Raw genomic sequence first — 22,462 nt, forward strand, 5'->3', positions numbered from 1 at the left:
GATCCTAACTCAAAACATCCAGGTAATCCAGGACACAATGAGAAGACCAAACCTACGGATAATAGGAATTGATGAGAATGAAGATTTTCAACTTAAAGGGCCAGCTAATATCTTCAACAAAATAATAGAAGAAAACTTCCCAAACATAAAAAAAGAGATGCCCATGATCATACAAGAAGCATACAGAACTCCAAATAGACTGGACCAGAAAAGAAATTCCTCCCGACACATAATAATCAGAACAACAAATGCACTAAATAAAGATAGAATATTAAAAGCAGTAAGAAAGAAAGGTCAAGTAACATATAAAGGAAGGCCTATCAGAATTACACCAGACTTTTCACCAGAGACTATGAAAGCCAGAAGAGCCTGGACAGATGTTATACAGACACTAAGAGAACACAAATGCCAGCCCAGGCTACTATACCCGGCCAAACTCTCAATTACCATAGATGGAGAAACCAAAGTATTCCACGACAAAACCAAGTTCACACAATATCTTTCCACAAATCCAGCCCTTCAAAGGATAATAACAGAAAAGAAGCAATACAAGGACGGAAATCACGCCCTAGAACAACCAAGAAAGTAATCATTCAACAAACCAAAAAGAAGACAGCCACAAGAACAGAATGCCAACTCTAACAACAAAAATAAAAGGGAGCAACAATTACTTTTCCTTAATATCTCTTAATATCAATGGACTCAATTCCCCAATAAAAAGACATAGACTAACAGACTGGCTACACAAACAGGACCCAACATTCTGCTGCTTACAGGAAACCCATCTCAGGGAAAAAGACAGACACTACCTCAGAGTGAAAGGCTGGAAAACAATTTTCCAAGCAAATGGACTGAAGAAACAAGCTGGAGTAGCCATTTTAATATCGGATAAAATCGACTTCCAACCCAAAGTTATCAAAAAAGACAAGGAGGGACACTTCATACTCATCAAAGGTAAAATCCTCCAAGAGGAACTCTCAATTCTGAATATCTACGCACCAAATGCAAGGGCAGCCACATTCATTAGAGACACTTTAGTAAAGCACAAAGCATGCATTGCACCTCACACAATAATAGTGGGAGACTTCAACACACCACTTTCTTCAAAGGACAGATCGTGGAAACAGAAACTAAACAGGGACACAGTGAAGCTAACAGAAGTTATGAAACAAATGGACCTGACAGATATCTACAGAACATTTTATCCTAAAACCAAAGGATATACCTTCTTCTCAGCACCTCACGGGACCTTCTCCAAAATTGACCATATAATTGGTCACAAAACAGGCCTCAATAGATACAAAAATATTGAAATTGTCCCATGTATCCTATCAGACCACCATGGCCTAAGACTGATCTTCAATAACAACATAAATAATGGAAAGCCAACATTCACGTGGAAACTGAATAACACTCTTCTCAATGATACCTTGGTCAAGGAAGAAATAAAGAAAGAAATTAAAGACTTTTTAGAGTTTAATGAAAATGAAGCCACAACGTACCCAAACCTATGGGACACAATGAAAGCATTTCTAAGAGGGAAACTCATAGCGCTGAGTGCCTCCAAGAAGAAACGGGAGACAGCACATACTAGCAGCTTGACAACACATCTAAAAGCCCTAGAAAAAAAGGAAGCAAATTCACCCAAGAGGAGTAGACGGCAGGAAATAATCAAACTCAGGGGTGAAATCAACCAAGTGGAAACAAGAAGAACTATTCAAAGAATTAACCAAACGAGGAGTTGGTTCTTTGAGAAAATCAACAAGATAGATAAACCCTTAGCTAGACTCACTAAAGGGCACAGGGACAAAATCCTAATTAACAAAATCAGAAATGAAAAGGGAGACATAACAACAGATCCTGAAGAAATCCAAAACACCATCAGATCCTTCTACAAAAGGCTATACTCAACAAAACTGGAAAACCTGGACGAAATGGACAAATTTCTGGACAGATACCAGGTACCAAAGTTGAATCAGGATCAAGTTGACCATCTAAACAGTCCCATATCACCTAAAGAAATAGAAGCAGTTATTAATAGTCTCCCAACCAAAAAAAGCCCAGGACCAGATGGGTTTAGTGCAGAGTTCTACCAGACCTTCAAAGAAGATCTAATTCCAATTCTGCACAAACTATTTCACAAAATAGAAGTAGAAGGTACTCTACCCAACTCATTTTATGAAGCCACTATTACTCTGATACCTAAACCACAGAAAGACCCAACAAAGATAGAGAACTTCAGACCAATTTCTCTTATGAATATCGATGCAAAAATCCTCAATAAAATTCTCGCTAACCGAATCCAAGAACACATTAAAGCAATCATCCATCCTGACCAAGTAGGTTTTATTCCAGGGATGCAGGGATGGTTTAATATACGAAAATCCATCAATGTAATCCATTATATAAACAAACTCAAAGACAAAAACCACATGATCATATCGTTAGATGCAGAAAAAGCATTTGACAAGATCCAACACCCATTCATGATAAAAGTTTTGGAAAGATCAGGAATTCAAGGCCCATACCTAAACATGATAAAAGCAATCTACAGCAAACCAGTAGCCAACATCAAAGTAAATGGAGAGAAGCTGGAAGCAATCCCACTAAAATCAGGGACTAGACAAGGCTGCCCACTTTCTCCCTACCTTTTCAACATAGTACTTGAAGTATTAGCCAGAGCAATTCGACAACAAAAGGAGATCAAGGGGATACAAATTGGAAAAGAGGAAGTCAAAATATCACTTTTTGCAGATGATATGATAGTATATATAAGTGACCCTAAAAATTCTACCAGAGAACTCCTAAACCTGATAAACAGCTTCGGTGAAGTAGCTGGATATAAAATAAACTCAAACAAGTCAATGGCCTTTCTCTATACAAAGAATAAACAGGCTGAGAAAGAAATTAGGGAAACAACACCCTTCTCAATAGTCACAAATAATATAAAATATCTTGGCGTGACTCTAACTAAGGAAGTGAAAGATCTGTATGATAAAAACTTCAAATCTCTGAAGAAAGAAATTAAGGAAGATCTCAGAAGATGGAAAGATCTCCCATGCTCATGGATTGGCAGGATCAACATTGTAAAAATGGCTATCTTGCCAAAAGCAATCTACAGATTCAATGCAATCCCCATCAAAATTCCAACTCAATTCTTCAACGAATTGGAAGGAGCAATTTGCAAATTTGTCTGGAATAACAAAAAACCTAGGATAGCAAAAAGTCTTCTCAAGGATAAAAGAACTTCTGGCGGAATCACCATGCCAGACCTAAAGTTTTACTACAGAGCAATTGTGATAAAAACTGCATGGTACTGGTATAGAGACAGACAAGTAGACCAATGGAATAGAATTGAAGACCCAGAAATGAACCCACACACCTATGGTCACTTGATCTTCGACAAGGGAGCTAAAACCATCCAGTGGAAGAAAGACAGCATTTTCAACAATTGGTGCTGGCACAACTGGTTGTTATCGTGTAGAAGAATGTGAATCGATCCATACTTATCTCCTTGTACTAAGGTCAAATCTAAGTGGATCAAGGAACTTCACATAAAACCAGAGACACTGAAACTTATAGAGGAGAAATTGGGGAAAAGCCTTGAAGATATGGGCACAGGGGAAAAATTCCTGAACAGAACAGCAATGGCTTGTGCTGTAAGATCGAGAATTGACAAATGGGACCTAATGAAACTCCAAAGTTTCTGCAAGGCAAAAGACACCGTCAATAAGACAAAAAGACCACCAACAGATTGGGAAAGGATCTTTACCTATCCTAAATCAGATAGGGGACTAATATCCAACATATATAAAGAACTCAAGAAGGTGGACTTCAGAAAATCAAATAACCCCATTAAAAAATGGGGCTCAGAACTGAACAAAGAATTCTCACCTGAGGAATACCGAATGGCAGAGAAGCACTTGAAAAAATGTTCAACATCCTTAATCATCAGGGAAATGCAAATCAAAACAACCCTGAGATTCCACCTCACACCAGTCAGAATGGCTAAGATCAAAAATTCAGGTGACAGCAGATGCTGGCGAGGATGTGGAGAAAGAGGAACACTCCTCCATTGTTGGTGGGAGTGCAGGCTTGTACAACCACTCTGGAAATCAGTCTGGCGGTTCCTCATAAAACTGGACATAGTACTACCGGAGGATCCAGCAATACCTCTCCTGGGCATATATCCAGAAGATGCCCCAACAGGTAAGAAGGACACATGCTCCACTATGTTCATAGCAGCCTTATTTATAATAGCCAGAAGCTGGAAAGAACCTAGATGCCCCTCAACAGAGGAATGGATACAGAAAATGTGGTACATCTACACAATGGAGTACTACTCAGCTATTAAAAAGAATGAATTTATGAAATTCCTAGCCAAATGGATGGACCTGGAGGGCATCATCCTGAGTGAGGTAACACATTCACAAAGAAACTCACACAATATGTATTCACTGATAAGTGGATATTAGCCCCAAACCTAGGATACCCAAGATATAAGATACAATTTGCTAAACACATGAAACTCAAGAAGAATGAAGACTGTAATGTGGACACTATGCCCCTCCTTAGATTTGGGAACAAAACACCCATGGAAGGAGTTACAGAGACGGAGTTTGGAGCTGAGATGAAAGGATGGACCATGTAGAGACTGCCATATCCAGGGATCCACCCCATAATCAGCATCCAAACGCTGACACCATTGCATACACTAGCAAGATTTTATTGAAAGGACGCAGATGTAGCTGTCTCTTGTGAGACTATGCCGGGGCCCAGCAAACACAGAAGTGGATGCTCACAGTCAGCTAATGGATGGATCATAGGGCTCCCAATGGAGGAGCTAGAGAAAGTAGCCAAGGAGCTAAAGGGATCTGCAACCCTATAGGTGGAACAACATTATGAGCTAACCAGTACCCCGGAGCTCTTGACTCTAGCTGCATATATATCAAAAGATGGCCTAGTCGGCCATCACTGGAAAGAGAGGCCCATTGGACTTGCAAACTTTATATGCCCCAGTACAGGGGAACACCAGGGCCAAAAAGGGGGAGTGGGTGGGCAGGGGAGTGGGGGTGGGTGGATATGGGGGACTTTTGGTATAGCATTGGAAATGTAAATGAGTTAAATACCTAATAAAAAATGGAAAAAAAAAGAAAAAAAAAAAACAAATGCTGCGAAAACCAAAAAAAAAAAAAAAAAAAAAAAAAAATGTGGGACTACCTTTTCGGGTGTTTTGGCATTTCCAGGACTGGGTGAGGTGGGAGTGCTGTAATTCTGATGATGGTGAGTGGGCTTGTTTTCTGTTAGTAAGATTCTTATGTTTGCCTTTCATCATCTGGTAATCTCTAGAGTTAGTTATTATAATTGTCTCTGGTTATATCTTGTTCCTCCGGTGATTATGTTATCCTCTATCAGCAGACCTGGGAGACTAGTTTTCTCCTGAGTTTCAGTGTTCAGAGTACTCTCTGCAGGCACGATCTTCTCTTGCAGAGAAGGGGCCCAGATCTGGTGTTCGAACCTTCCTCCTGGCAAATGTTGTGATCCACTCACTAGAGGTACTAAGATCCCATGGAGAGTCCTGTCGGGACCTTTGGGGTGTCCACAGACTCTGCCCCCAAGGTGCCCAGTGCTGTCATGGACTGGAAGGGATGTGTGACCCTGGTCAAACCGGTTTCTCTGCTTCCCTAATTAATGCAGTCTCAGGTCCTGCATGATAGGATTGGAGCAGAAGTTGTTTCCCAGTCACCAAAGGTCTTAAGATCTTGTGGATGTTTCTGTGAGGACCATAAGGCTGTCCTCATACTCTGCCCAAAATGTTGCCCAGGTGCTGGCATAGACCAGAGGGACTTGTGACCATTGTCAGGCCAGTTTTTCTGCTTCCCTAATTAATGCAGTCTCAGATCCTGTGAGATTGGATTGGAGCAGAGGTTGTGTTCCATTCACCAGAGGTCTTATGATCCCATTGAGGGTCTTTTGGGGACCTTAGGGGTGTCTGCAGAATCTGAGCCCAATGTGCCCTGGTGCTGGCTTGTCAGTCTCTCTCTTATGGTACACTTTCTCTGCATCCTTAAATAGATGTTGTAAAGATAATGATTTCAGACTCTCTAGATGCTGTAAACTTTTCCTAATGTCAGAAGAAGACTGCCCTATAGAAGCCATGACACCTGTAACCTGCTGGCACGCTGAAGTAGGGTCAAAGGTAGTGTAACACTTCTATACCTTTAAGAGGTACTCTAAAAACACTGCTGGCGGCTCTTTTTCTCTTGTAGGATCTCTCTTACCTTGGCCAAAATGGTGGGGTACCTGCCAGCTCCTTTCAATCCTATTATCAGAGCCCAGCAGAAAATTGTCAATTGCTCCATATGGCCAGTCCTGTCAGGACATGTCAGAGGGAAGCCTGCATCTATTTCATTCAGAAGTTTTATTGGTAGTCAATTGGCCCCCAGCATGCTCTTTCTTTTCTCTGAGAATCCTCTCATTCTCCTCTGTGGTGAAAGAACCTGTAAAAGCTGCTGACAGTCATCCCAGGTAGGTTGAAGAGAGAATATGAGAGATTTTATTAGATTAGCAAGGCTAGAGGGGTTTTCAATGAAGGGGTGTGTGATTTGCCTTCCAGTTATAGAGATCAGAGGAGGAAAAAGGCCATTACTGAAGGGGCTGCAGTTGTCTGGGGTCTGCTGGAGGAGGGTCATAAGTACATAAAGGCAGTGCAATGGTTGAGTCTGGTTACTCTGGGCTTCGAGCTCGCTGGCCTTGGGTTTAGCAACTGGTTACCTCCCCAAATATCTAGTGGTACCCTGTTGAGAGTTCTTGGAGGGGACCAGTTGGGAATATGGGGTTGGTGTGCTATGCCATTTTGGAGGTTCTTCTACCTCTGGATAGATCTTGGGTGAAACCGAGGGCTACAGTTCAACCTGTACCAGTTTTAACCCAGTGTCCCTCTGGGAGGCAGAGGGCCAGGACTGGGTAGCCTGGATTATTCTTTTGAACCCAAGGCTTTAAACAGAATGGGAGAGGGGGGATCCTGTGCTATTTTTTTTCTAAATGAGAATGTAGGGCACTCAATCTGGCTGAGACCTTGGTCCCCTCTGTAAAACAACTTTAAGAGCTGAAAACAGAAACAAACCAAGAGTGCCCTCTAGTGGCCAACTAACCTCAAAGCTGGTCATTCTGTAGGGCAGAAAGTTATCTAAAATCTATTTCAGACATCCACAAAGAGAATGTGAGTCTTAGTTGTAATTTCAGTCCAGTGCTCATGGGTCAGTTCAAGGGGCATGCTAATAGTTGGTCCCATCATCAGAGTTACATACAGAGGAAAAAAACCAATATATACACATAAAAAGATTACAATAACCAAGACCAGGCCCCAATAAGATGGCTGAGAGAGCACACACTCACTTGGTACCCAGTAACAGAAAAAGACAGCTGAGTGAGCACACTCTCACTTGGCACCCTGATAGGAGATCTCCAGGTATCCCTGGAACTCCCTCAGAATTCCTGGGATGTCCCACAGGGTGGCAGCCGGTTTCTCCTGACATTTCTGTCAGTAACCCTCTTCCATCTGGGAAAGTGAGTTCGTAGCTCTCACGAGCATGTGCAACTGTAAACCGAGAATAGTGAATTCAAACAGAGCTGACACACAAAGATAGAGACAAAGATAGAGGAAAGTTATAGAAAAAGATAGAGACAAAGATACAGACAAAGATAGAATACTACCTCCAAGCAGGATCTCTGAGAATTGGGGTAGGCCACAAATCCTGGTGGAGAAGCCCCCAAATGTAAGACCTCAGAAGCTGGGCCTCCTCTCAAGTCCCGGGATGAGCTGGCCAGCACCCCAGTGACCCAAGAGAAAACCACAACTGATGCAAAATGCAAGAGTTTTTATTACTAGCTAGCTGAGGACAAAGTCCTTCTGCCTAGCAGGGCAGGGGAGTTTGACACCGAGCTGTGACAGTAAGGGGCTTTTAACAGCTAGCTGAGGAATTGGGAGGAGTTGGAGGAGAGTTGAGAGGAGTTGAGAAATGTTGGCAGGAGAGTTCTTCTCTTCCTGTTGTTCTTGGTGAAATTTACAAGGCAGGAGTGGGGAATGAGTTCTTTCTGAATTTTTATCTCCTTTTCCTTGGCACAGGAAGGCAGGCATCACTGGTTGTAAAGTATAGAAACAAAAAGCTTTTTTTCTGGCTAGAGAACAAAGAGCTTCTTCCTAGCTGTATTTTCAGAGATCAGGGAAAACAAGCATGGGGAACGTCTAGGGGCTTTACCTTCCTGGGAGATATATTTTAAATTGAAGTCTCACATTAGGACATTTTTTCTACCACACACAAAACTTTACACAGAAAATTATTTTAATTATTTTTAATAAATATATAATATTTGGTTTGAACCAAATGTCATATCCATATAAAATACATGGTAGATTTCCAAAAAAAACTTGTAATATTTACTTTAAACAATTCATACATTTACACCCCACAGCACTTCTTCATAACTGTACTACCCTTGCTGAGATCCTTCTTCTTCCCAAATGGTCCCTCTTTTATTTTTATAATGGTTCTCCTTTTTTATGTGTGTGTATATCTGGGAACATCTCATGCAGAGGGTTGTATTGTACTAGTTGCTATGTTTTTGTGATCACAAGGTCTAAAGGACCACAATCTGGTCTTGAGCTACACATATAAGAGCATCTGATCCTGAATTGCTCTTTTTCCTGAATCTACTTCTCCAGTCAAGGGATCACACACCACTTTTGAAGTACTCTATTGTAATGGGAAAAAAATTGCAAATATTACACCGTATCTTCATCTGTTTCTATCTGAGGTGATATATTTTCATCTTTGTCAAATGCTGGGCTCTGTACTATATGGACAACAGAAAATGGAAACATAATATGCTATATTAGTAAAAGGGAATAAAGTATTAATGATTTGAATTTCTCAGGAAATACTGCCCATGTGAATTTTTGAAACAGCTTTTAGAAATGACATAATTACATACATGAAATTCGGTATAGGTATAGATGAGAAGTAAGGTTTCCAAATTATAGGGCCATTGAATATCTTTACCAATATTATAGAAAAAAAAAAACTTCCCTAACTTAAAGAAAGATATGCTCATGAATTTACAAGAAGCCTACAGAACGCCAAATGATTTGGACCAGAAAAAAAAAAATCCAGCCATCATATAATAGTCAAAATACCAAATGCACAAAACAAAGAAAGAATATTAAAAGCAGTAAGGGAAAATGGTCAAGTAATATATAAAGTAAGAGCTATCAGGATAAAACATAACTTCTTCCCTGAGATTATGAAAGCCAGAAAATCTAGGGCAGATGTCATACAGAATGTAAGAGAGCAGAAATGCCAGCCAAGACTACTATATGAAGCAAAACTCTTTTAACATAGCTTGAGAAAACAAGATATACTGCGACAAAACCATATTTACAAAATATCAAACAATGCACCCAGCACTTTAAACGATAATAAAGGGACAATTTCAATATAAAGAGGGAAATTACACTCGAGAAAAAGCAAGAAATTAAACTTGAAGGAAACCTAAAAGAAGATAGCTACATGAACAAAATTCCAACTCTAATAACAAAAATAACAAGAATCAACAAGTACTTTTCCTTAGTATCTCTTAATATCAGTGGACTCAGTTCACCAGTAAAAAGGCATAGAATAACAAAATGGATGTGTAAGAAATATTCAGCACACCAGAAACAAACACCAAGGACATAGTAAGACATTACCTCAGACTAAAAGGCTGGAAAAGAACTTTCCAAGCAACTGATCCCAATAAATATCTGTAGCAGTCATTCTAATATCAAATAAAATGACTTTCAACCCAAAGTTATTAAAAAAGGCAAGGAGGGAAACTTCATATTCATTAAAGTTAATATTTACCAAAATGGACTCCCAAATCTAAACATTTATACTCCAAATGCAATGACATCCACATTGATAAAAGAAACTTTAGTAAGCTCAAAACACACATTATACCACACACAATAATATTGGAAGACTTCAACACCCCTCCCTCATTAATGGACAGATCCTGGAAAATAAAACTAAAAAGATACATGGTGAAACTCACAGAATTTATGAAACAAATACATTTAGTTCATATCTATAGAACATTTTATTCTAAAACAAACGAATGTCCCTTCTTCTCATCACCTCAGGATGCCTTCTCCAAAAATTGACCACACACTCAGTCACAAAACATGCCTCAACAGATATAAAATTATTGAAATAATGTCATGCTTCCTATCAGATCACCACAGACTAAGGCTGATCTTCAACAATAATATGAATAATTTAAAACCCGCATACACGTGGAATGTGTATAAAAATCTAGTCAGTGACAAAACAGTCAAGGAAGAAATATTGAAATAAATTAAAGAATTTTAGAGTTTAATGAAAATGTTTACAACATACTGCAAGTTATGGGACACAATGAAATTAGCCATAAGAGGGACTCTCATAGCTCTCTCTGAATGGCTCTAAAAAGAAACTGGAGAGAGGATATAGGAGTAGGTTGAGATCACACCTGAACACTATAAAACAAAAGGAAGCAAATTCACCCAAAAAGAGTTGAAGTCAGGAAATAATCAAATTCAGTGCTAAAATCAACCGAGTGGAAACAAAGGAACAAAACAAAATTAATCAAACAAACTCAAAATTGAGATTGTACTTTGAGAAAATCAACAAGAAAGATAAACCATTAGACAGACTAAATACAGAACACAACAGTATCCAATTTAGGAAAACAAGAAATCAAAAGGGAGAAATAACAACAGAAATTTAGTAAATTTGAAATATCATCAGATCCTACTACACAAGGGTGTACTCAACAAAACTGAAAAATCTGAATAAAATGGACCCTTATCTAGACAGATATCAGGTAACAAATTCAAATCAGGATCAGATAAACCCTGTAATTACTTCTACCACTGTGAGGAGCCGACCTCAAGGTCGCCATTACAAGATGGTGCTGACAAAACCATTGTCACCATTGCTCATGGTGAATGGGCTCAGGCATCAGGATATCTTTCCATTACCTGAGCCCTACCTCTTCCATGGCGTCTTCAGGCTGATGGTGGGCATCCAATCCCGGTGGTGCACGTCCCCAACTGTACTTCTAACTATACTTCGCAGCCTATATAAGGGAGGGGTTTTCTGCTTTCTGGGTCTCCTGTCCTGAAGCTGTTCATCTATCTCTCGAGATGTATTAAAGCTTTACTACAGAAAGATTCGAGTGTCCTGCATGTGTTCTTGCTGGCAAGATGGTAGCGTGGGTCATCTGGTGCCAGAAACCCAGGATCAACATCTCTGGCATTGAGGAGAACCCCTGGAGAAGGGGTGGATTCAGAACTGCAGGGAAAAGGTAAGTTCGGAGAGGTATGTCTGATCATGAACCTATTATCCCTTTTGATTTCAGTCTTAATCTAGATGCAACCTAGGAAGGGGCAGTAGAAGCTCTAGTTTTGGTTGCCCTGGCCCTCATTCTGTTTCTTATTCCTTCCATCGAGGCTGGTGCTGAAATTTGAGGTCCATCGCGGCTGGTGCTGAAAAATGAGGTTTTGTCAGTCAGACATAGATAAGTGGCAGCACTGAGGTATCTTCTCAGCCTTCCATAGATAAGGGAGCAGAGTGCTGTGTTTACTTTCACTTTGCTTAAGGAGCACTATAAATCAGGTGTAGATCAGCCGCAGGCACTCACTCTATCATGGGCTCCTCACAGTCAGTGATCACCGCATTACAGGCAGTGCTAAAGCAACATGACCTGCAGGTTGCCTCCCATATGCTGCAGAGCTTTGTTGAGGAGGTGGATCGCATTTCTCCCTGGTATTATTGTTCAGGGTCTCTAACTGTAGCCTTATGGAATAAGCTAGGAAGAGACCTTGACCATAAGCAAGAAGAGGGAGTCTTACTCCTGGGCACCAAGGCAATTTGGAAGCTGATGAAAAACTGTCTAGAGGATGAAACCTGCCAACCAGCCAATGTGGAGGGATAGGGAATACTAGAAGAGGTTCAGGACAGTATGTCAGAAACCTAACAGAATGAGAGAATGGGAGCTCGAAAAAAGAAAGACATGTCTAAGAAAAAGTGCCCTCCCCGGGATTCAGAAGGAAGGGGAGAGAGAAAAGAGGGCAGTAAAACTGATCCTCTACTAAGAAAAAGCCTCACATGTAATTCAACATTACCTTGAAGCTTGGAGTGCTTGGGGACAACCCAAATTTCTTAGAACAGATAATGGACTGGCCTACACCTCTCAAAAATTTCAACAGTTCTGTCTCCAGAGGAATGTAACTTATTTAACTGGTTTGCCATACAGGGACAAGGCATTGTGGAACATGCCCACCACACTCTTATAACCTACCTTATCAAACAGAAAAAGTGAGTCGATGAGGCCCTGCCCTTAACACTGAGAGTGGCCATCTCCATGGTACTCTTTACTCTTAATTTTTTGAATATTGATGAACAAGGCCACACTGCGGCTGATCATCACTGTCCAGAAACAAACAGATCTAGAGAAATGATCAAATGGAAAGATGTCTTAACCAGAAAATGGAGAGGCCCGGATCCTATTTTAATAAGATCCTGGGGAGTTAATGGTGTCTTTCCACAGGAAGATGACAAACCTCTTTGGGTTCCAGAATGCCTCATCTAAAGGATCTCCCCTTCAGAAGATGTGGACAAAAGAGGGAAAACTGAAGCAAGATGGATACTGACACTTCTACTGGAGATCCTGGTTCCTAGTATATCAGGGGAATTGTGTTGGGGTATTATGTCCACCTTTCCCCTGCCCATGCCTGTCATGCACAGTGCACAAGTGTTTCCACATTTCTTTACTACTGATAGGGAGCTGGGACTTGCCTTTTTACCATTAGATGGGCAAATTCAGGCTCTGATGGAAAGCAGATCTTTTCCATCAAAAGTTGCATATGTAGCAGAGGATGGACTAGTAAATCATTGATGGGAGGAGAGACACTTGTTCTTGTAAATTTCCTATGACCAAGTTTTGGGAATGCCTGGGCCAGGAATTGGGAGTGGGTGTGTTGGAGAGCAGGGAGAGGGGAGAGGATTGGGATTTTTGGAGGGGAAAATAGAAAAGAGAATAACATTTGAAATGTAAAAAATAAATAAATAAATAAATAATAAAAAAGAATGAAATAAATTATTTGTAATTTGTATTGAAATAAATTCAAGTTTTGCAAACATATTATTATAACAATGTTCAGGTATTTTCTGGTAGCAAAATAATAACAATTTTTTTTATCAACATATTGTGACTACAGTGCCAAGAGTAGTTATATGTATTGCTAAAACTCGGGTATAATAATATATATAAAATTTCAAATGAAGTATATAAAATCTCTTAGAAAAGACTTCTTCCATTTCAGGTGACTAGGTAAAAGTCTAGTGAACTGCAGGACACGCAATTAATACCCAACCCTGAATATGCAATAACCTTCAAAAATTGACTCCTCCGAAATATTTATGTCGTATTTTTCATCATCAAAGTCCAAAAGTAATAAGTAATCTTCCTTTGGAATCACCATCATTTTCTTAAGAACCATTCTTCTCTTAAAAACTATAATGTCTTCTTAGTTAAAAAAAAATGGAAAAAAAAGAAAAAAATCTTATTAATCTGAATCCAAAGGTATCATTTAAGTAGTTAAAAATATCAACAATGAAATAATTACATGCACTTCCATTTCCAGTTCCTCCATGTATCCCATTTATCATGTCCCTCTCCCTCACAACATTGTTTTAAAATCTTCTTTAACTTACTTCTTTAAAAAACTCCTTTAGAACCAGAGTTAACAATATGTCAGATCTCAGTTTAAATAAGGGGAAAAAGGCCAGCCTTGAATATGTGAGACTTCTTAACTACCCAAAGACGATGAGCAAAATGTATTTGCATTTAACTTCTGAGTCATCTGAATCTTGTTCCTATTTCCCACAGATTCTTTTTAAACAAAACATTAGCAATTTTGTTTATCAGTGTGTCTCAATCTTTAAATGAACTCACACTGCTATCAAGACAGATAATGAATATGGTAACTGCATATTCATTTGAGAAGACCCAAAGCTCCCTCTACAATAAACACCCACCAGCACCAGCACCCACATAGAAAGACCTTATATTGGAGAAAGCAGGGATTTGGGGAAGCCTAGGTTTTCAAATATCTGGAGATTGTAAGTCCAAGGCCAGCCCAAACCAAGACAGACTGAGCTACAAACGAAGAACCCATCCTACAGAAGGAAAACTGAGAGTAAAGGCTGATCTCCATGGTGCAAGTCTTTAATAGAAATACTTGGGGAATTAGAGGGGAGGATCTGTGGTCAGAATCCATCTTAGAAGACTTATGAATCTTCTGCATTGTCTGCTCTTATTCTTTTCATTTATTCTTCCTATGCCACTCCATTTTCTGCAGTATCCATACAGTCTCTACCAAAGGAATACACACTAGAGAAGACAGTGAGGGTAGAGGAATCCTCAGTGTGTTTCTAATAGATTTTGGACTACACACAGGACAAGTGCCAATTTCGACCCTAAGGCCTCTTACAGCACATAGGACAATCGCCAAGACTCCTCACCAATGGCATCCTGATCCCCTGACCCCCAGTCCTGCAGCCGGCTCTCTGAGCCTCCCCCTAGGCCCCAAGTTTGTGTCTTCCAAGGGTTTACAATCCTCTAAGCCCCTGGCCTTTTCAATCCTGTGCAATGAATATGATCCTCCTCCTTCATTTGACCCTCAGAAGCCATAGGAAATGCTGATCGGGAGGCCTTTCCTCACATAGTGGCCTCCTGGGACTGAGATTTCCCACCAGTCACACATCCGTTAATAGTCCAAATACCCTAATCAAAGCTGGATATCAGTTCCAGGTCATTCAGAAGTGAACTTCTTCACAACCGCACCCTTCTTTGCTTGGCTGCTCAATGAAAAAAAAAACAAAAAACAAAAAACAAAAACAAAAACAAAAACAAAAACAGAGCAAAACAAAAACCAAAAAAAAGACAAAACAAAAACAAAAAACATAACAAAAAACAAAACAAATAAAAAACAAAACAAATAAAAAACAAAACAAAGAGAAAAACAAAAACAAAACAAAACCAAAAAAAAAGAAACAAACAATCAAACAAACAAACAAACAAAACGTTATCAGGAGAGACCCAGATGGAGTACCCTGAGGACCCTTTGTGATGCCAGATGGAGACAACAGGTCTTATCCAGGGATTTCACTGTTTGCCTGAATATACCCTGTGTATGCTGTCATGGAGTACCAGGTACCATTGATTGGAAGGAAGTTCTCAGGAGGTGGAAATAAGCTACCATCTTTAAGACAAATGATTTCCAGTTTCTAGGTTGATAAGCATTTGCAGACTTGAAAAACATGAACAAATGTGTAACATGAAAGCAGTGAAAATGGCACTACTAATTTCAACTGTAATTTTTTGTAATTTATTTATGTGCATAAAAATTAAAATGTGTGCACTTTTTCTGTATGTACATATCCACAACAAAAGAGTCCATGCTGTCCTAATAGATCAGAAGAGAACATCCAGATTACCTACAATCCCTGATAAACTCCCACCTTGACCTACCTAGTAGTGAGCTTGATTACAAGAGTGTGCTAGGATGTGCAGGCCCTCTCTCCATCACTTATGTGCTAGGCTGCCCAGCCCCTTTTTCTCCCTTATGTGCTAGAGTGCTCATGCCCTCTCTCTCATTTATGCCTCTATGGCCTACAGAGGCTGAAAGACAGCAGTGATTCTCTAAAACTGTGGCTGTGCATAAATTGTAAGCCACTATGAGGGTGCATTGTGCCCGGTCCTCTTCATAGAACAGGTGCTTTTTGTTTGTTTGTTTGTTTTATTAATTTTTTAGAGAGGGTTTCTCTGTGTAGACCTGGCTGTCCTGGAACTCACTCTTTATACCAAGCTGGTCTCGGACTCACAAATTCTTGGCCTCTGCCACCCAAGTAATGGGATTAAATGCATAAGCCACCACTGCCCAAACAACAGTTGCTCTTATCACCTAATTTTTCCATTTTTTAAATAATCTAGTGTGTACTTCATGTATCTTTAGGGCATTTCTCCCATTTACTTTCAAGGTGGAGAGTGTTTCCACTGGAACAGGGATCCAAAGTGGGATCCGTGCCACCATGGCACGGGTGTTCTTTGTTACATCCCAAAATTGAGAAATCCAAAAAGAATCATTGGAACAGACTTCAAATGAATCACTTGAAAGAATATAAACAAGAAAGGGGGGTAAACACAGACTGGGGTAGATGTATAATTAATCTGGTTTACCAAAGTTTTATTGAACCCAGTGATCTCTACACTGATATTAGTATGTTCATAAGAATCCTGGGAGGCATCATGTATTCCCCAATGTTGAGCAAATCTTGAGATGCCAGTAAAAGAAGCCTTTCCAACTGCTCCTCCCTGGATAAAATTCAAAGGATTTAGTTCTGTACAACTGCCATTGGCTCCACAAAGCACCCAATGTGAAAGGGATGCATTCTAAAGTCCAGTATGAAAAATCTCTTTTTCATAACAAATTCCTTCTCTGGGTCATCTGTCATGTTGGAAGAAAAGGAAAAAGTTTTACTCTGATCTGCCCAACAAGTGATGGAGGATCGACAATCAGACAAAGGCAGGATCAGCCTTTCATCTTCCAAGATACAATGAGGGGCTATTTTTGTTTGGTGGGGATGTTCTTTGTCTGAAATGTTAGGTGGTAGAAATGTACCATTAACCCAAATTGCCAAATGCCAAAAGGTCCGATTTGTAAAGGTTATATCTACATTGGAAGTATCTTGGGTTGTGCTCACCCAACCTCCTTGGTGCTCATTAAACTTCCCTAAATCTCGGGCTGGGAGATTGATACAATTTCCTGGTCCATTAATTTGAAAACATAAAGAACCCTGTTCTAGTAAAGAGTGATTTTCTCATAATGGTGCTCAGGTGGGAACATAGGGTAAATATGGCAAATCCACTGTTTTATTAGTAGTAAAGAATTTTGGAAAAACTATAGCATCATGGCAAACTGACATTGGTTTAGGGAAAGTCGAGAGAATAGCACATATCTGTTCACTAGGAACCTGAGACAAGTTCAGCATTGTCAGGATCAGGAACAGTCCTCGGGAGGTCAGCATCTTCTGCACCATCCTTGGTGAATATCCTGCAGGTGAGTCATTCCGTCAGCCAAAATGGGTTGTCTTCACTCTGTGAAAAAACACAAACAGCTCCCCAGGATCTGATTAAGATAGGATCTGGGCCTTTCCACAGACCAGTTAAAACATCCTTCTGTTTGACCATTCATTTTGGTCTATCAGTGTCTGAGCTATGTTGCTCAGCTGCAGAACATCCCTGATCGTCGTGATTCATAAAATTAAGTGTGAAAAGAGACATAGATACCACTACTCTTGGCACTGAGGGCAGAGTCTCATCAACTCCCCCTTTTTGTTTTATAAGATAAGACTTGAGTGTGTGGTGGTCACATTCCACAATGCCTTGTCCTTGAGTATTATAAGGAAGGCCAGTCAAGTGAGTGACATCCATTTGATGACAAAATTGTTGAAATTTAGTAGAAGTATATGCTGACCCATTATCCGTTTTAAGAATTGTGGGCTTACCCCAAGCACTCCACACTTCTAGGCAGTGCTGTATAACATGAGAGGCTTTTTCCCCTGTTAAAGATGTGGCAAACATTACACCATTGCAGGTGTCAATGGAAACATGTAAATACTGATTTATAATGGCGATTGCACGTGGCATGCATGGCTCTTCTCAGCGATTGCTTGGGGCATGGCACTACACAGCCTTCTATACAAAAATGAAAATGTAATTAAGGATAAAAGTGATACAGCAGAAATGGGCAACAATTCAAGGAGGAGAAGATATGGATGAATTTGCTAAAACTCATTTATGTGTATGCAGAAAGTTTTTACCCAACAAATTTAAAACAAATTAAGTAAATAAGTAACTAAGTAAGTAAGTAAGTAAGTAAGTAAGTAAGTAAGTAAGTAAATAGACAAATATATTTGTATGCACTTGCATATCCAATGGGCATGTGTGTGTGTGTGTGTGTGTGTGTGTGTGTGTGTGTGTGTGCATATAAGGGTGTAGGTATGTAGCACCTGTGAATAGAGGAATGCAATCATGCAGTATCTTTCTTTATGTCCTATGATGCAGTGTGTTGATTAGAATATCTATTGCCCATGGGATGTGGCACAATTATGATCTTTAAGTGTCACTATTATTATCTTTAAGTGCTCCTTAGCCATTTTAGACTCTTCTGTATTGACATCTCTATTTAGATATATACCCCATATTTGATTGGTTAATTTCGTTTCTTGAATTCTTTATATATTTTGTATATTAGCCCTTTATTGTATGTGAGGTTTGTTAAGATTTTTTTTCTCCAGTGTGTAGGTTGATGATTAGTCTCATTGCCTATATGCTTTGCTTACAGAAGCTTTCCAGTTTCATGAGGTCACATTTATGAATTGTTCATCTTAGAGCATGAACCATGGGAGATGTGTTTAGGACATTTCCCTCTCTGTGTCAATGAGTTTATCTTCTATTAGATTCAGTGTATCTTATTTTATGTTGATAATCGTGTTCAACTTGAAACTGAGCTTTGTGCAAGGTGATAAGTATGGTTTTTTTTTATTTTTCAATATACAGACTGCAAATTAGAACAGCACCATTCATTGAAAATCCTTTCTTTTTTCCATCGTTTTTTTTTTTTTTTTGGTTCTTTGTCAAAAATCAAGTGTCCATAAATATTTGGTTTTCATTCTGGATCTTCAGTTCTAGTCCACTGATTCATCTGTCAGTCTCTGTATCAGTACCATGTAGTTTTTTTTTTTGTTTGTTTTTTTCACTTCTTCTCTATATTAGAGTTTGAGGTCCAGGATGGCTCTGACCCAGGATAGCAGTGGAGTCACAGAGTAGGACCCTGGCAATGGCTTTAAAATGTAAGTGTCCCAGGGCTTTCTAGCTCTCTCATTGTACTAAAATGCTGATGATAACTTCTAAAAAGTACTGGGTCTTTCTGAGGGTAGGCTGGCTTAGGTGATTAACACCTGTAGCCTAACAGAGGAGGATTAAGCAATGCAGCCTTTTTTCTAGCTCAGCAGGAATTGCTGGGCTCTAATTTTGAGCCTACTAGCCAGATGTCACTGGAAGAGAAGGAATTTAGAGAAGTGATTATAGAAGTTATTACTAAGTTATAAAAAATTCCTATGAAAGTTATATAAGGGGAAAAGCAGAAATATCCTAAGTGGGGAAAGGGAAAAATTCTTCCAAGTGGGCAAAAGGAAAAAAAAAATAGTCAAGTGGAGAAAGGCAAAAAAAAAAAAAATCTTCTCTCTCGATTTTCTTCGTCTCTTTGTCCTCAGCACTTATACATATTTCAGAATACATGACCACATGCTACAAAGTTCACCAACTGTCTCAGATCAACAGGTTCACTGAAGGTATCAAACCATAACTAAGATGTTAGTGAAGTTTTGTATAGGTAAACCCAATCCATATTTTATCTTTTACCCTAGAACCTATAATAAATCATTAGTTCCCTTCTGATGACCTTTGTTTAATTGTTATACAACCTCTTGGAATGTGCTCTGAGTAGGAGAAAGCCTAGTTACTATCTAAGAGCAATAAGTCAGTGACACTTGGAAAACTGGCAGTTCTCATTGCAGCTTTGACTATCAGAAAAGGACCTAATAGATCTTTTAGTTTGGGGAGAATTTTATTTAGTATTTTTGCATTGATATTCATAAGAGCAATTGGTCTGAAGTTGCCTTAATCTGGAATCAATTCACCAATAAAAATAATAGACTAACAGACTTTCTATATAAACAATACACAGCATTTTGCTGCATAAAAGAAACCCACCTCAGGGACAAAACCAGATTCTACCTCATAGTAAAAGGCTGGAAAACAATTTTCCAAGCAAATGGTCTGGACTGCATCTGGATCTTACTACATCACTACAGGTGTCACCATCATCTTTGAGATCTGAGCAAGGAACTCTGGGATATCGGAAGAATGTCGTCTAGAAGTGACTAAATCTAAAGAAACAATTCTAGAGTCTTCCACATCTGCTCAGGGCACTGAGGGGATTTTTTATCTCCAGAAGCCACAGTAGGAGCGTCCCTGTCTGCAAAGGAGACTGTGGGAACTTTGCTTCCCACTCCAGGACATCTGGCGTCTCCCCAAAATACTCAGTTGCTGTCAGAATCTGTGTCATCTGATCAGATGCCTCTGGGAATTTGTTTATCTTCACAAGGAACCCTAGGTTCACAGGGAACCCTAGGCTCTTCATTTTATCAAGAGGCTTTTGGACATTTCTGTTCTGCTCAAGGGTCTCTAAAACTTCCCATTTCTAAACAGGGGAATACACAAAGTGTTTCATTTGCTCAAGATACTTTGCATCATCCAACTTCTTGTCAGACAGATGTAGGATTTTCTCCAACTGCCCGTCATTTTGCACAAAGATCCCCAGATTTCCCAAGGGACACTGGAACTTCCCTACTTAGCCAGAAATCTCAAGAAACCTTTTATCCTTCACCATCAGATATAGGACATTGCCCACCTGTACTGGGTGTTCAGGAGCATCTTGTACCTACTCCAGTGGTTCTAGAAACATTGTCATCTTTTCAAAAGCCAAAGGTACTTTCCAGGTCAGAAGAGGGAACTTTGCCCATGCAAAGTTCTTTTATCCCCAACCAAAGAAATCTGGAAAATTCAACAGATGCCACAGGGATATTGGCACAATATGAAGAGTCACAGAGTGCTTTAAGCCTTTTTCCACAAGTGAGGCAGGCTGTAGCATCTTCTCAGTCTACTTTGGCAGCTCTAGGTACTTTGGCCCCATCACCTCCTACACTTCGTAGACTTTCCATTTCTACTCAAGGAGGTGCAGAGTCTTTCCCATTTGCCCAAGGGTATCTAGCACCTTTGCAATCTGCCCAGGGGCCTCTGAAACTTTCTATCTCAGCCCATGCAACGATGAATACATCACAATGTTCTGAATGTTCTCATAATCCTCTGGGTCTTTCCTCCTTAGAACAAGGGACTCCAGCATCTTCTGATCCTGCTCATGGAGGTGTGAGTCCTGGTCTCTCTGCACAGGGTACTGTACATATGTCCCCATGTCCACAAAGGTCTACCCAACATTCTACATCTTCCAAAAGGTTTTCAAGTCCTTCTTTACATACACAAGTTATAGGAACTCAGTCCACATCTAAACACTACACAGTAGCAGACTCACCATCTTTCCCAGTGTGTCAGGGATATATGCACCCTGCTCAAAATACAGCAAGGACTTTGAGATCTGACCAGGGATCTCTGAGGATTTCAGCAACTACACAAGGCTCTGTAGATCCTTTGCCACCTCCACAGGGGACTCTAGGATATTCATCATTTGCATCAGGTGCACAAAAATTTTCAACAGTTACCCCAGGAAATGTGGTATCCAATGAATCACCTCTGGAAATTGCAATTTCTGCTCAACTTAGTTCCTCATTTTCTTCCCTAAGCCTTTTGGATCCTTCACTTTCCACAGAAGAGCCTTTAGATCTCTCTAAACCTACAGAGGGACTTTTAACTTTATTCCAGGGACCAAATGAGTCCTTGAATTCTCCAGAAAGGGTTCAACAAACAGATCCATCTGCTTCAGATCCTTCAGGATCTATGCATTCTTCCAAAGGACCCATGGTAATTTCTTTATCTGGACGGGGAACACTAGGATCTGTACCATCTGCCCTAGAGCCTTTGCAATGTACCTATCTGCTCAAGTGAATCTAGGAGCTTTGTTATCTGCTGGAGGCCCTTGCCTGTCTTTACAGGGGAATCTGGAAGGGTGTACCTGTACACATGGAAAGCCAGGAATGTCCAATGCTTCACCAGGAGCTTTGGAATTTTCAGCCTCTACCATAGTGAGTCTAGGACCTTCACCATCTCTCCAATTGGATTTGAAAGTGTCACATTCTGTCTTAATGTCTTTGAGACATTCCCTGTCTGCCCAAGGTGTACTAGAAACATCAATATCTTCCCAAGGGCTTACAGAAAATTCCTTGTTACCTAAAGAGCCTCCAGGACCCTGTTTGGAAAAAAAGGCTTTAGGATATTCACCATCAAATCCAGAAGATCTTGGACTTTCTGATTCTTCCCAGGACACACTAGAAACACGGGCATGTATGCAAAATAGTGCAGAAATACCACCTGTCACCCAAGAGGTCAAAGAATCTTTGTCAGCAACACAAGATTCTCCCAAATTACCAGCTCCTTCACCACTTAGTCCAGAGGCAGAAGAACCTCTGACATATACACAATCCATTTCTAAGAGTTCAGAATCTGTGCCAGGGACTCCAGAAGCTTTGGCATCTGTGTTAGGGTCTCTGTTTTTTTTTAAACCCAATGAAGGTGCTATGGG

Source organism: Mus musculus, chromosome Y (genome assembly GCF_000001635.26).
Source record: "Mus musculus strain C57BL/6J chromosome Y, GRCm38.p6 C57BL/6J".
In the NCBI taxonomy this organism is placed as follows: Eukaryota; Metazoa; Chordata; class Mammalia; order Rodentia; family Muridae; genus Mus; species Mus musculus.